This window comes from Poecilia mexicana, unplaced genomic scaffold (genome assembly GCF_051168715.1).
Source record: "Poecilia mexicana isolate PSO_F unplaced genomic scaffold, ASM5116871v1 scaffold_15, whole genome shotgun sequence".
NCBI lineage: Eukaryota > Metazoa > Chordata > Actinopteri > Cyprinodontiformes > Poeciliidae > Poecilia > Poecilia mexicana.
The window spans coordinates 1,282,698-1,294,825 of NW_028263384.1; the positions used below are offsets into that span (position 1 = coordinate 1,282,698).

General features: G+C 38.1%; 1 long non-coding RNA gene across 1 annotated transcript; it reads right to left on the bottom strand.

The window, feature by feature from the left end:
• Nucleotides 1-8,138: 8,138 nt before the first annotated feature.
• Nucleotides 8,139-9,442, bottom strand: LOC148155219 (uncharacterized). The gene is made up of 2 exons (XR_015765511.1): nt 8,582-9,442; nt 8,139-8,366 (listed from the first exon to the last, which is right to left on the bottom strand). It is a non-coding gene; the product is annotated as an uncharacterized LOC148155219 (long non-coding RNA).
• Between the last annotated feature and the right edge of the window lie 2,686 nt (nt 9,443-12,128).

A 12,128-nucleotide genomic window follows, 5' to 3' on the forward strand; every position in this document is an offset into this window, starting at 1 on the left:
AAAGAAAATAATCAAATTTTAATGGTGAAAAGGTTTAAATCAAATCTGACTTTGTTTAAATAAAAACTAAAACATTTAGCAGGAAACTGTCAGAAACCAACAAACACCTGAATCAGAACGTCGAACATGAAATGAGAATGAAGAAATAAAACTAAAACAAAAAATTTATAAAAACCAGAAACCAGGACTGAAGTCATAGAGCTGAAGTCAAACCTCAGAAATGCAGATTAAAACAGTTTTTCTGTTTTATTATCAGCTGGAGGTCGTCCTGCTTCATCCAGATTAAAGTTTATTACGGTTTAAAGCTTCATAACTATTAATTATGGAAATAAACCTTAAACTGTCTGCTGACTGTTTGTTTCACCTGGTTTAAAGTGACGGATCCTTTTATTTCTCTGGTTTTTACCCAGATGTCACCATAACGATAATCTGGATTATTTTAAAACTGGAAGGTTTTCTGACCTTCCTGTGAATTTAATTTAACTCCTGAAGAGAAAAACAAACTGAGCTGTAAGCAGAACATTTCTGTCCTTCTGGTTCTGCTCTGAGGCGCCAGAACCACCAAACAAGCTGCGAACATCAGAAATATTCATGGTTTCACAGTGAGAGAATAAAATGAAACTAATTTAAACATTTTATCTCTGTAGTTAATTTATCAGTGTTTAAAACGTCTGAACGTTTTATATTCACTGATTTTAACATGATGGTTTGAAACAACCTGATTCACAGGAAGGCAGCAGAAAAACAGAAACATAAAAACTGATTCAAAGTTCAGTTTATCTGTGGAGGTTTTTGGTTTGACTTGATCTAAAAACTCCAAACCTGAGTTCTGCTTTTATTTTTAATAAAAATAAATTTACAGCAGAGCCGTTTCACAGCCCTGATTCACATCTACAGCCTGTATTTATGGCATCATTTTAATTTCATAACTGGTTTTATTGTTGCTGAGAAACAGGAGCAGCTGAGTCCGAATGTGAACAGAACGAACCAAACATCAAACCAGCCAGAACCACTGAGATGTTCTGATCCTCCTTCATCCAGCAGAGGTTCTGCTGGGGTCCGATCGGATCCTCATCCAGACTGAGTTTACCACCTGAGGGCGTTCCCACTGATTACTGATCCAACACACTCAGATTAATCCTCCAGATCGTTAGTTATCAATCTGGTTCTTCTCTCGTTTACATATTTTACTTGTTTCTGTTTTTGGCTTTTTTCCTCTCGTGTTTTAATGTGACGTTATCGGCTCCACGTTTCCCAGTTTTCCTTTGAAGTTTTTCATGTTTTATCACGTTTCCACTCCAAACATGTTCTTTTAAACTTTATTCTTTATTCTAAATGTTTCTGAATCTAAAACGTTTCTCAGGTTTTCTTCCAGGAACGTTTTGATTTCCACACATTTCATCATCAACTCTGACCAGCTTCCAGTTTCTCCTCTGAGCCTGTAAAGTGTTTCTGTCTTTAGCATAATAAAAGTGTGATCAGCTCAGGAACTGAGCAGGTTTCTGTAAACCTGAACTGCAGGATTTCATCAGGTTGATGTTTCATCCGATGTGTCGCTGCAGCAGGGATTTCCTCACTGTTTCTACGAAGGCCTGCTGAGACAGTGAAGCAGTCACACTGATGAAACAACCAGGTGTGTGTGTGTAGGTGTGTGTCTTCCAGGGTGTCTAAATTCAAAGCTTTCCCAGAAACAAACCAAAAGGTTAAAGGTCAAATAACCCTGATGATCCAGTTGTTGTTTTCTTCTGTTTTTCTTCCTTTCATGCAGAAATCGCTGCAACGTTTTCAGTTTTCTAGAGTTTTCTTGGATTTCTGCTGGTTTTCTCTGACTTTCCCTCCAGCTCTTCCTTCATTGGTAGAAATGAAAACCTGCCATGAATTAGATTCACTTTTAGGACCAACTTGTTTGGTCACTGACGGGTTCAGAGCCGGTTCTGCCCGACTGGCTGTCAGCTGCTGTTAGAGACAAACGACCAACCAAAACCCATTAGTGTGTTTTTTCTTGCTTTGTTGGCATGAAGTGAAATGTTAGGTAAACACAAACAAGCAGAAAATGGATATTAATTATGAATGCAGCACATGTTGCTGCATTAAATCTGTGAAAACAGAAAGCAGGAAAAAAAACATCCTGCTGAGATTTAAACTATAAGCTTTTATTTTATAAAGTTTTTCAGAATAAAACCACAGAAATGTAAAAAGAAATCCAGAAAAACATTTAAATGAATATAAAACATTATTCCTGTTCAAATGGATTAAACTGAAGAAAATAAAGTTTGCATGTAACATTTCTAAAACAATAAAGTTATATTATTAAGAATGGATGGAAAATAAAAATAAACTAAAAAAAACATTTCAAACTGTATAAAATTCATCATTTAAAAAGTTTTTCCATCTTTGATGTGACATTAATTTTATTTCAACCTAAATAAAAAAGTTTGAACAAACTAAGAAACTAACCAGTTTGTTCTTAAACTTAAAGTCACTTTTGGAGGAAAATTTTAGGTTTTCAAACTGAGCAGCTGCTGGACATTTTCTGGCCTTTAGGTGGCGCTGTGGTCATCTGTTCATAAAGATGTTAAAAACTTTGTTGTTCAGTCTTTTGGCCTTCATTTTTATCTGGTTGTATAATTTTGTTATTTCATATTTTCTCTACTAGTTTTGTTCTCTGCATAAAAACATTTACTTCAACTTATTTCAACAGAAAATAAGTTTTATTTATGATCAAGCAAAGAGAAAGATTAGTATAAAAATAAATGAATGTGAATATTTTTGCATGTTCTTCATTGTATTTGTTGGTTTAATTAATAAAATTATATTTCAAAGTTAAATATATATGAGGCACCTTGGCTGAAGCCCAGGGCCCCACACCCTCCTAAATCTGGCCCTGCTCACCTTTTGGGTCCATCATTCTACACATCATGACAATCAGGTATTTATTCATCTTTTATATTTTTCCAGCCAGTGGAATAAAGTCCATTCCGTCCTCTAAACGTTCCCCACTGACAACTTTTAACCATTTTTTCCTGATTATTTTCCTCCAAATCTCTCACCGCAGCGCATGATGGGCCCTGTAACCGTCGTCCAGGTGAGGGGCGTTTACTTTGGGACAAACTACTGAACTGATTGACAGGTACCATCGTGTCACCTGACATTCAAAGTGCTCAACAGAGGTGACCAAACACCCCAAGGCTCCATGTCTAATGAATCCGGCGCTGCTGGCATGGAGCAGCAGTCCGACCGACTCATCTGACCTGCCGGACTCTAGTTTCTAACCGGACCGTCTCCATGGACTTCCTGCCCGGAGGAGCGGCGCTGCTGCTGCCCGGACCCGGACAGGAAGGGTGAGGCTGCGGCCGGTGGAGCTCCGGGTTCAAACTCTGGTCTGATCAGGAATTCATTTCTCTGACAGGTTCAGTTTCACTCAGTTCACATTTATTTCCACAAACATGCGAAAGTTCAGGAACTTATTGAAAAAGTCCTGTTTATATCTTCTGCTCAAATATGAAACATTTATTGCAATAAATTAAATGATTTGTAAAATTTCTCAAACTGAAAATCATTTCAGATCATCTTCAGTTCAGGACCAACATGATGATAAATCCTTTCAACATTTAAATGCCTCTGCAGTCATTCTGTTAACGGCAACGAAATGATTTGTGGAGTTTCTGGGTAATGATGCTTCATAAAAGCTCCAGGAACGGCATCAGTTCCCAGAACCTGTTTGGACCTAAACTTGTTTCTGGGTCTAAAGTCAGACTTCGGGTCAACATGTTCAGGTCTTGTTGACTCAGTTTGGGTTCATGGGTTGAGCGGCTCAGTGTGTCAAACAGGGAGGCTCAGTTCAGGCTGAACACAGAGAGCATGTTGAGGAATCATCAGCTGGTCGACTCCTGATAATCCAATCGTCCTGACAAACACACGTCTGTCTGAGCCCAGAATTTCCTTCAGCAGAACCAAAACAGGAGTGTTGCAATGAGGAGGGACAGATGAAGAGAATCTCTCAGGTCCAGTTCCATCATGTCTGTCGGTTCTGATTCATCCCTGGTTTGTCTGAGGATCGGACTTGTACCAACAACAACTTCATGTTTCAGTTTAAGTTGAAGGAAATCAGAACCAAAAGACGAAAACATGTTGGATAAGTCTGAGTCAGTTCATCTGACCAATTCTGCAGATTATTAGTTTATGGTTTGTAAAATTTGTTCTTGTTTTAATTATATAAAAACCAACATACAAATAAAACTACAACTAAATCAGATCAAATAATTTAAGTTTTCTTCAGTTTTTATATAAATTCCAACAAAATATTCCAGTAATATTTCCTGTTTTGGTTCAGAAAGAGAAACAGGAAGAAGGGATGAAAACAGACAGGAAGGAAATGAATGAAAGAGTGAAAATGAATGGAAAACCTGGAGAAAACAGAGGATCAGGATACATGATAAAAGGAGTGTAGAAGTTTGATGCTGCAGTAAATTTCTCACTAAATTATTCTGACTCAGTTTTTAATCCTGCAGCAGATTAAAACTGAATCTTTTCCTTAATCTCTGTGTTGCCATGGTCACCAGGGAAACAGCACAACTCAGTGGCAGGTAGAGGAACTGCAGGGGATGAGCAACCAGCTGACCATGCTGGACAACATGAGCATCACTACCACGTCATGAAGAAGATGTACTCCGGCTGCAACGTGGTTCTGGAGACGGACACTCTGATCTGGAAATATGCGGATAAGATGGGCCAATGCCAGCCGTGCCATCAGAACTGCACCCAAGGGTAAAACCTCTTCCTGAGACTTCATCATGAAAGGTCTGAGAAGTTCAAACCAGCAGAGAAAAGAACTGAAGGTTTATTTTACTGTCTGTGTCTGCAGGTGTTCTGGTCCTGGACTGTCTGGATGCAAAGGGTAAAACTACAAATAAAAATCACAAACATACAGCAAAACATGAACACAAAAACAACAACAATGCTGAGTTTATTTGCCAGTCGACTGGTTGGTGATCTGTTCTGTGACTGAACCACCTGAACTAACAGGATCTGTTGTGAACTTACCAACTTCTACCAAATTCAGTAGCAATGCTCTGCCCAAACATAGCATCAGTCTGTTGGGTTAGCTTAGCCGTCTTCACACCAGTCGACCTTCCTGTGAGTATTTGGGCTGGATTCAATCAGGTAACTACGTGGTGACAGAGGCGCCTGTGTCGCTCCCGCAGAGCAGGAATGCATGAGGTAGAAGAGAAACGGAGCTGCAAGCCATGCGATGGAGTCTGTCCAAAGGCAGACCGACAGCCTCCTCCTGCTCGGACACATTCTTCTTCATCAGGCCTGGTCTGGGGTTCGAAACTCCAAACTACGTCTCTCTAAATTTCCGTTTAGTTCTCAGGGAAACAAAGGTTAGATGAAGATGATTGAATTTTCTCATTTCATTATTTCTGCTACTGAATTAAGCTGTACTCTACTGCTAAAATTATACCAATAAATGTTTAGCATGAAGAAAAATCTAAAAGATATTGTAGACATTCAATTAATGTGTCGCCTCAAAGTTCTTTGATGGCTGTAAAACAGCAGTGATGCTTCATTCAGGAGAGAAAAAGGTGGAACAGGTTTTGATCGGTTGCTTTAGCCAATAAATTATGAAATGAAACAACAACTTGTTGTCCAAGTCACTAAAACTGAACCTGAATCTGTAATGACAGCTCGTTGTAAAAAGGAGAAGAGCCGCAGTTAACAAACGTGGTCTGTAGGAGCTAATTTAGGCTTAAATTAGCCTAAGAAGTGAAGACGTTAGGATGTAGGATGAATTTAGGAGTGTCTGCTCAAATTATCCAGCTAAAACGATCCCCCATGAAACCTGCTGTGGGTAACTGGATCAGGTATTAACTCTCCTCATGAGAAGCAAGAAGATACCTGCCACAAACCTCAACAGAGGGAGGGACGGGGCCCGAACAAATCCTTGGGTGGGAATGAGCTACAAATAGGAAGAGTTCCTGACTGGTCACTAGTGAAGGTAATCTGAAAGGGAGTAGGATTAACCTGTGGCTGTCCGAGAAAAGACCCCAGTCACACTTTCGCCGAACTGCATGGTGTGTAGGACGAGAGAGGAGAGCTTCAAGGGGAAACTGACCAGACCCCGACCGAAGTTATGCTGCATCCGCAACCGATGTGCTAAGGGCGACTTGCGGGGGAGACAACTTGAACCATCAGAGATGGATGAAGGGGAGGAAAATCTGGGAAAGAAACCGGAGAAAGCCGGCCGCAATGATGCCCTGGAAAATGAGACCTCACCAGATCTGCATCAGCTTTCCACACATTTCCTCTGTCATGGAGGGGGTCACAACACATGGGAACTCTTCACATGACAGATAAACACAGTAGAGTCATGACTATAATGGATCCTATGATGAGGCCACAGTAAAAGCTGATCTACCATCAGCTACCATCACATTTTAAGGAAAATCCAGTGTACTGCTGCAACAAAGTATCCCACAGAAACCAGCTGGTGGTAAAACACTTGGAGACTCTAAAGATGCCGATAAAAGAAATTGGACTATAAGGCCCATTAACAAACCCTAAAGCCACAGCTGCAGAAAGGCACAGTGACTGTTAGACCTGCAGCAATTGGAGAAGTTTAGAACCAAGAATGAGGAACTGATGTATCAGCCCCCGACACAGAAAGTTTGGCTCAATCATGATGGCTAAAAAAGGACTGGATATGAACAGCCACTCATCAAAACCACCAGGAACACCTGGGGACATCCATCCAGGAAGCTGTGAGATGGAGCCAAGAGGCCTTCACAGCTGTGAAGACGAAGATCCTGTGATAAAAGCGAACAATGAAAACGGGGGGCTTGTCACACCGTGGAGCTTCACTAACGAATGTGGAAAAGAAATACCCCAAAAAGGGGAAAAAGGTTTGGCTGCTTTGACTAAATATTGGAGTACAAGACCTGGTACAAAGCCAATCAAAGTCATCACAGAGTCAAATGAGAAAAGCAACACTTGAAAACACAGGAGCCACAAACACAGGATATCCTGTTGGACCTCCTCAGCCTGCCAGCAGAAAATCAACAGTGGAACCCCTGATGGAGAAAACCCCCAGGAGTGGGTTCTGTACACACATGGCTTAAAGAAAGGACCGGATCAGACGGCTTATTGGGGTTCAGACTCGCACAAAATGATGAAGATTGGACTGTAAGGCCTATTAACAAACCCTACAGACCCTGCAGACTCAGAGGCAGAACACCTGGCAGAGTCAGGAGAGGTGGCAGCAACACTGGGAGGGCTGCTGGAAATCATGAAAAGAATTAAAAATACAAAAATAGTCACAAACAACTACTACTGTGCGCGGGCCTGTCAGACGACTTATCCATTTGGGAACCACATGGATGTGGAAGAGCAAAAGAAAAACGAGAGGCTCATTACGATCGATGGAAAAACTGAGGCTCAGCCTGGAATATGAGTTGGAGCAGCAGAGGGTCACAGAGCCCAGTGAGGGGCAAAGGTGAAGTAGGTCACTTCATGCAACTGAGAAATATGGTCTCTGCCAGGGTCAAGGTGGGACACAACACCTGCAGACGGACCAAGTGGTAAGAAGTGTTCATGAGGCTCGGACACTTACAAGTGATTACAGTAACTAGAACTCACAATAACAGCAGCTCTAGGTTCACCAGTTCTAGGCTACAGGAGTAGAGAAATGTGTAGATATATTAATGACCACAGACCAGAAAATAAGTTTAAACTCCAGGCTTATCATATGTTGAAAAGAAAAGAAACAATATTACAAACACTTGAGTACATTTAACACCAAATACAACCCAAAATAGTTTGTCTGTTTTTATCAGAATATTTTATTTAATCCCTGTTTTGAAACTTAAAGCTAATATTAAAATATACTATTTATTTAACCTAGGTTATAGTTCTATTTAAGTCCAAGTCAATTCTGTTAATCTAATTTGATTTATAGTTTTTTATCTTTTAAATATATTTTAGTTCCTAAGTATTTTTCAAAAGGTTACGGCTTTTAATTTCCTCTTTTAACTATTTCTTGTTTCCATTTTAAACCCAACAGAAGTTCAATGAATACTGAATGTGGTTTGAGGAAAAACAACAATAAAACACAACAGAAAACAATCCAGCAAAAGACTGAATGAGCTGTGCTTCAATTTAATGTCTTTTCTCTCTGATGGGCCTGAAGGTTTATCCGTTTCTCTGAATTAGCTGCTATTTCAGCAGGAAACATGGTAATGATTCACAGCGTCCAGCAGAGGGCGCAGCTCCTGGGTTGCGGCTCGCCATTTTGTTTCTCACTCATCTAATCCAACCCGGAAACCAACTCGGAATTCCCCGGTCCAATTTTCCAGCAGAACCTCAGAGGCCTGATTTAATAACCAACAAAACAAAAGTTCGTTTAGCTTCGCTTCGGACTGAATACAGTAAAATACTAGCAGATTTCATCCCAGCTCTTCCGTTACATCCGCGGTTTTTAACATAGAACAACTTCAATATGCTACTTTAGCTTTCTGTTCACTGAAATAAAAATATCTTACAAAGAACTTTCTTTACAGGAAATAAAATACACTTTTTAACTCACCACGTCCAGTTCTGTGACATATAAAACTGTCCCGAACGCAGTCAGGTTGAAAAACATGGAAAACAATTCCTCCAAAAAACTGAGGAAAAAACCTTTTAGACAGCAGGTAGACTCTGATCATCGATTTATCTGATTTTTCCTCTTTTTCACAGTTCAACTCTGTTAGCTTCTTCTTCTTCTTCTTCTTCTTCTTCTTCTTCTTCTTCTAGCGCCAGGGAACACAACAACCCGATTGGCTGGAGCTAGTCACGTGGGCTACACAGCAAAGTGACCCTTCAGAATAAGAGATTTCACCCACACTTAACCATTTTAACTGCTGACAAAATAAAACTCTGTTTTTTAAGTTTTTAACCAAATAAAATATTATAACATGAAAAATATCATTTCTAGTGTTTAAATGATTTTTCTGTATTATTTAAAACTATTCTAAAACCTATTCATTCTCTTATTTATTTATTAAATACAGACAAAGATGTTTATTTTTTTATACTTACAGAGTTTTCATAAAAATATTTACATACTTTGAAGTTTTTCATGTTTTATCACGTTTCCACTCCAAACATGTTCTTTTAAACTTTATTCTTTATTCTAAATGTTTCTGAATCTAAAATGTTTCTCAGGTTTTCTTCCAGGAACGTTTTGATTTCCACACATTTCATCATCAACTCTGACCAGCTTCCAGTTTCTCCTCTGAGCCTGTAAAGTGTTTCTGTCTTTAGGATAATAAAAGTGTGATCAGCTCAGGAACTGAGCAGGTTTCTGTAAACCTGAACTGCAGGATTTCATCAGGTTGATGTTTCATCCGATGTGTCGCTGCAGCAGGGATTTCCTCACTGTGTTTCTACCAAGGCATGCTGAGACAGTGAAGCAGTCACACTGATGAAACAACCAGGTGTGTGTGTGTAGGTGTGTGTCTTCCAGGGTGTCTAAATTCAAAGCTTTCCCAGAAACAAACCAAAAGGTTAAAGGTCAAATAACCCTGATGATCCAGTTGTTGTTTTCTTCTGTTTTTCTTCCTTTCATGCAGAAATCGCTGCAACGTTTTCAGTTTTCTAGAGTTTTCTTGGATTTCTGCTGGTTTTCTCTGACTTTCCCTCCAGCTCTTCCTTCATTGGTAGAAATGAAAACCTGCCATGAATTAGATTCACTTTTAGGACCAACTTGTTTGGTCACTGACGGGTTCAGAGCCGGTTCTGCCCGACTGGCTGTCAGCTGCTGTTAGAGACAAACGACCAACCAAAACCCATTAGTGTGTTTTTTCTTGCTTTGTTGGCATGAAGTGAAATGTTAGGTAAACACAAACAAGCAGAAAATGGATATTAATTATGAATGCAGCACATGTTGCTGCATTAAATCTGTGAAAACAGAAAGCAGGAAAAAAAACATCCTGCTGAGATTTAAACTATAAGCTTTTATTTTATAAAGTTTTTCAGAATAAAACCACAGAAAGTGAAAAACTTTCTCCTGAAGGTTTTTGTCAACAATACGAAATAAAAGAATTATGAGTAAATATTTTATATTTTGTTGCGACTATTTTAGTGTGAATTTTAATTTAAAATTTGAAACATTTCTGAATACAACTAAAAATGACAATAGATCAAATTTAATAGTTTTCATAAATGCATCTAATAATAAATTCAAAGCTTTATTTGATCATTTCTGACTCAAACCGACTTTCCAAGCTGGAAGCTGCTCAGTGAAGAGACTTTAAATGTTTCTCTGAGGTGATGAACCGGTGGATGTTTCTGCTGCTCTGCATGAAGAACTAAATGTTCTGCTTTGACTTCCTGCAGTCGCTCCTTCTGACCGTAAAACCAAAAGATTAAACCTGATCAACTAAATCATCACATTAATAAACTTTTACTTCCAGTTCAGCAGAAAACCAAACCAAACCTCTGCTTTCTGCTCACCTGAGACGCAGTCATTGCTGCAGCTGCTGCAGCTCCTGCTGCAGCTTGGTTCTGATCCGACCGTCAGGCTGATGGTTTTGGGTTTGGCTGATCAGTCGGATTATTTGTGCAGCAGGTGGAGCAGCTCAGGTTTCATCCTTTTCTCTGGAACAGATGAAGAATATAAAGGTCATAAATGTCTCAGGTTGGTGGAGGACGGCGTCGTCCTGCTCCTCGTTTAGATTTACCACAAAAAGAACATCTTCAAAAGCAAACAAGTACAAATATTAAATGTATCAACAGTTCAGTTTATGAAACAATGTTGAGCGAAACAGAAGCATTAAATCACATCTGATTATTACTGCAATGAATATAGTTTTAAACATTTAATCAGTTAAAAAATCTCAAAGATAATTAAACTATGAAAATAAAAAATGATTGAAGTTATGCAACAAAAACAACTGAATGAGCGAAGAAGAGAGAATATCTGATGTTATTTTAGTTCTGCAGTTCAGAGAAAATCAAAATTCAGCTTTAAAATGTTACATAACTTTATTTTCAGAAATGAATATTTTTCAGTCAGTGTCATTAAAATCACTATATGAATTTAAACAACATAAAATAAAACAATAAATCATCTGTCACTGTAAGACATGCTGCTGATTATTATGAAAACTTGACCTGTTGCATCACTGAAAACAGTGATGCAACAGGTCAAGTTTTCATAATGTTATAAAATAAATGTTAAAACAAAAGAAAAAACAAACAAAATATTAAAAACATAAAAACTTTGTTTTTCTCCTAATCTAATAGAAAATGAATAATAAGCATGTTTTGATCCAGAAGGGAAATTAAATATTATTCTGACTCTTATCAAAGTTTCTGTAAAGTTAGGGCTCCTGTAGCAGTCTGTGTCACAGCGGCTCTAAAGAAAATTCATCATTTAAAAAGTTTTTCCATCTTTGATGTGACATTAATTTTATTTCAACCTAAATAAAAAAGTTTGAACAAACTAAGAAACTAACCAGTTTGTTCTTAAACTTAAAGTCACTTTTGGAGGAAAATTTTAAGTTTTCAAACTGAGCAGCTGCTGGACATTTTCTGGCCTTTAGGTGGCGCTGTGGTCATCTGTTCATAAAGATGTTAAAAACTTTGTTGTTCAGTCTTTTGGCCTTCATTTTTGTCTGGTTGTGTATTTTTTATTTATTAATGAAATATTTATAAATATTTATTTTATAAAATGATTATATTCATAATAAAATATTTTATAACATATAAAAAGAATTTGATATTTTTTCTCTGCAATTATTTGTTACTTTTGACTTCTGAATAAAAATATTTACTTATTTCAACAATTAATGTGATTTTTATGTTTTATTTTTGCATGTTTTGGTTGTATTTGTTGGCTTTATTAATAAATTAATATTTCAGGTTTGTTCTTTGCAGAATGTTTATATGAGTAAAAACATGAAAATCATGTTGAAGTTTCTGTTGAACTAAATGTTTCTCAGTCCAGCTGCTTGGTGGCGTTTAGATTTTTTCATGTTTCCTTTAAACTTTTTGCTTTTGTTCTGTTTGTCTTCCTGTTCTGAACTTTCTGGGAAACGTTTGACTCTGATCTGCTCAAACAAACTGATCTGCACGTCATTAAGACCAAA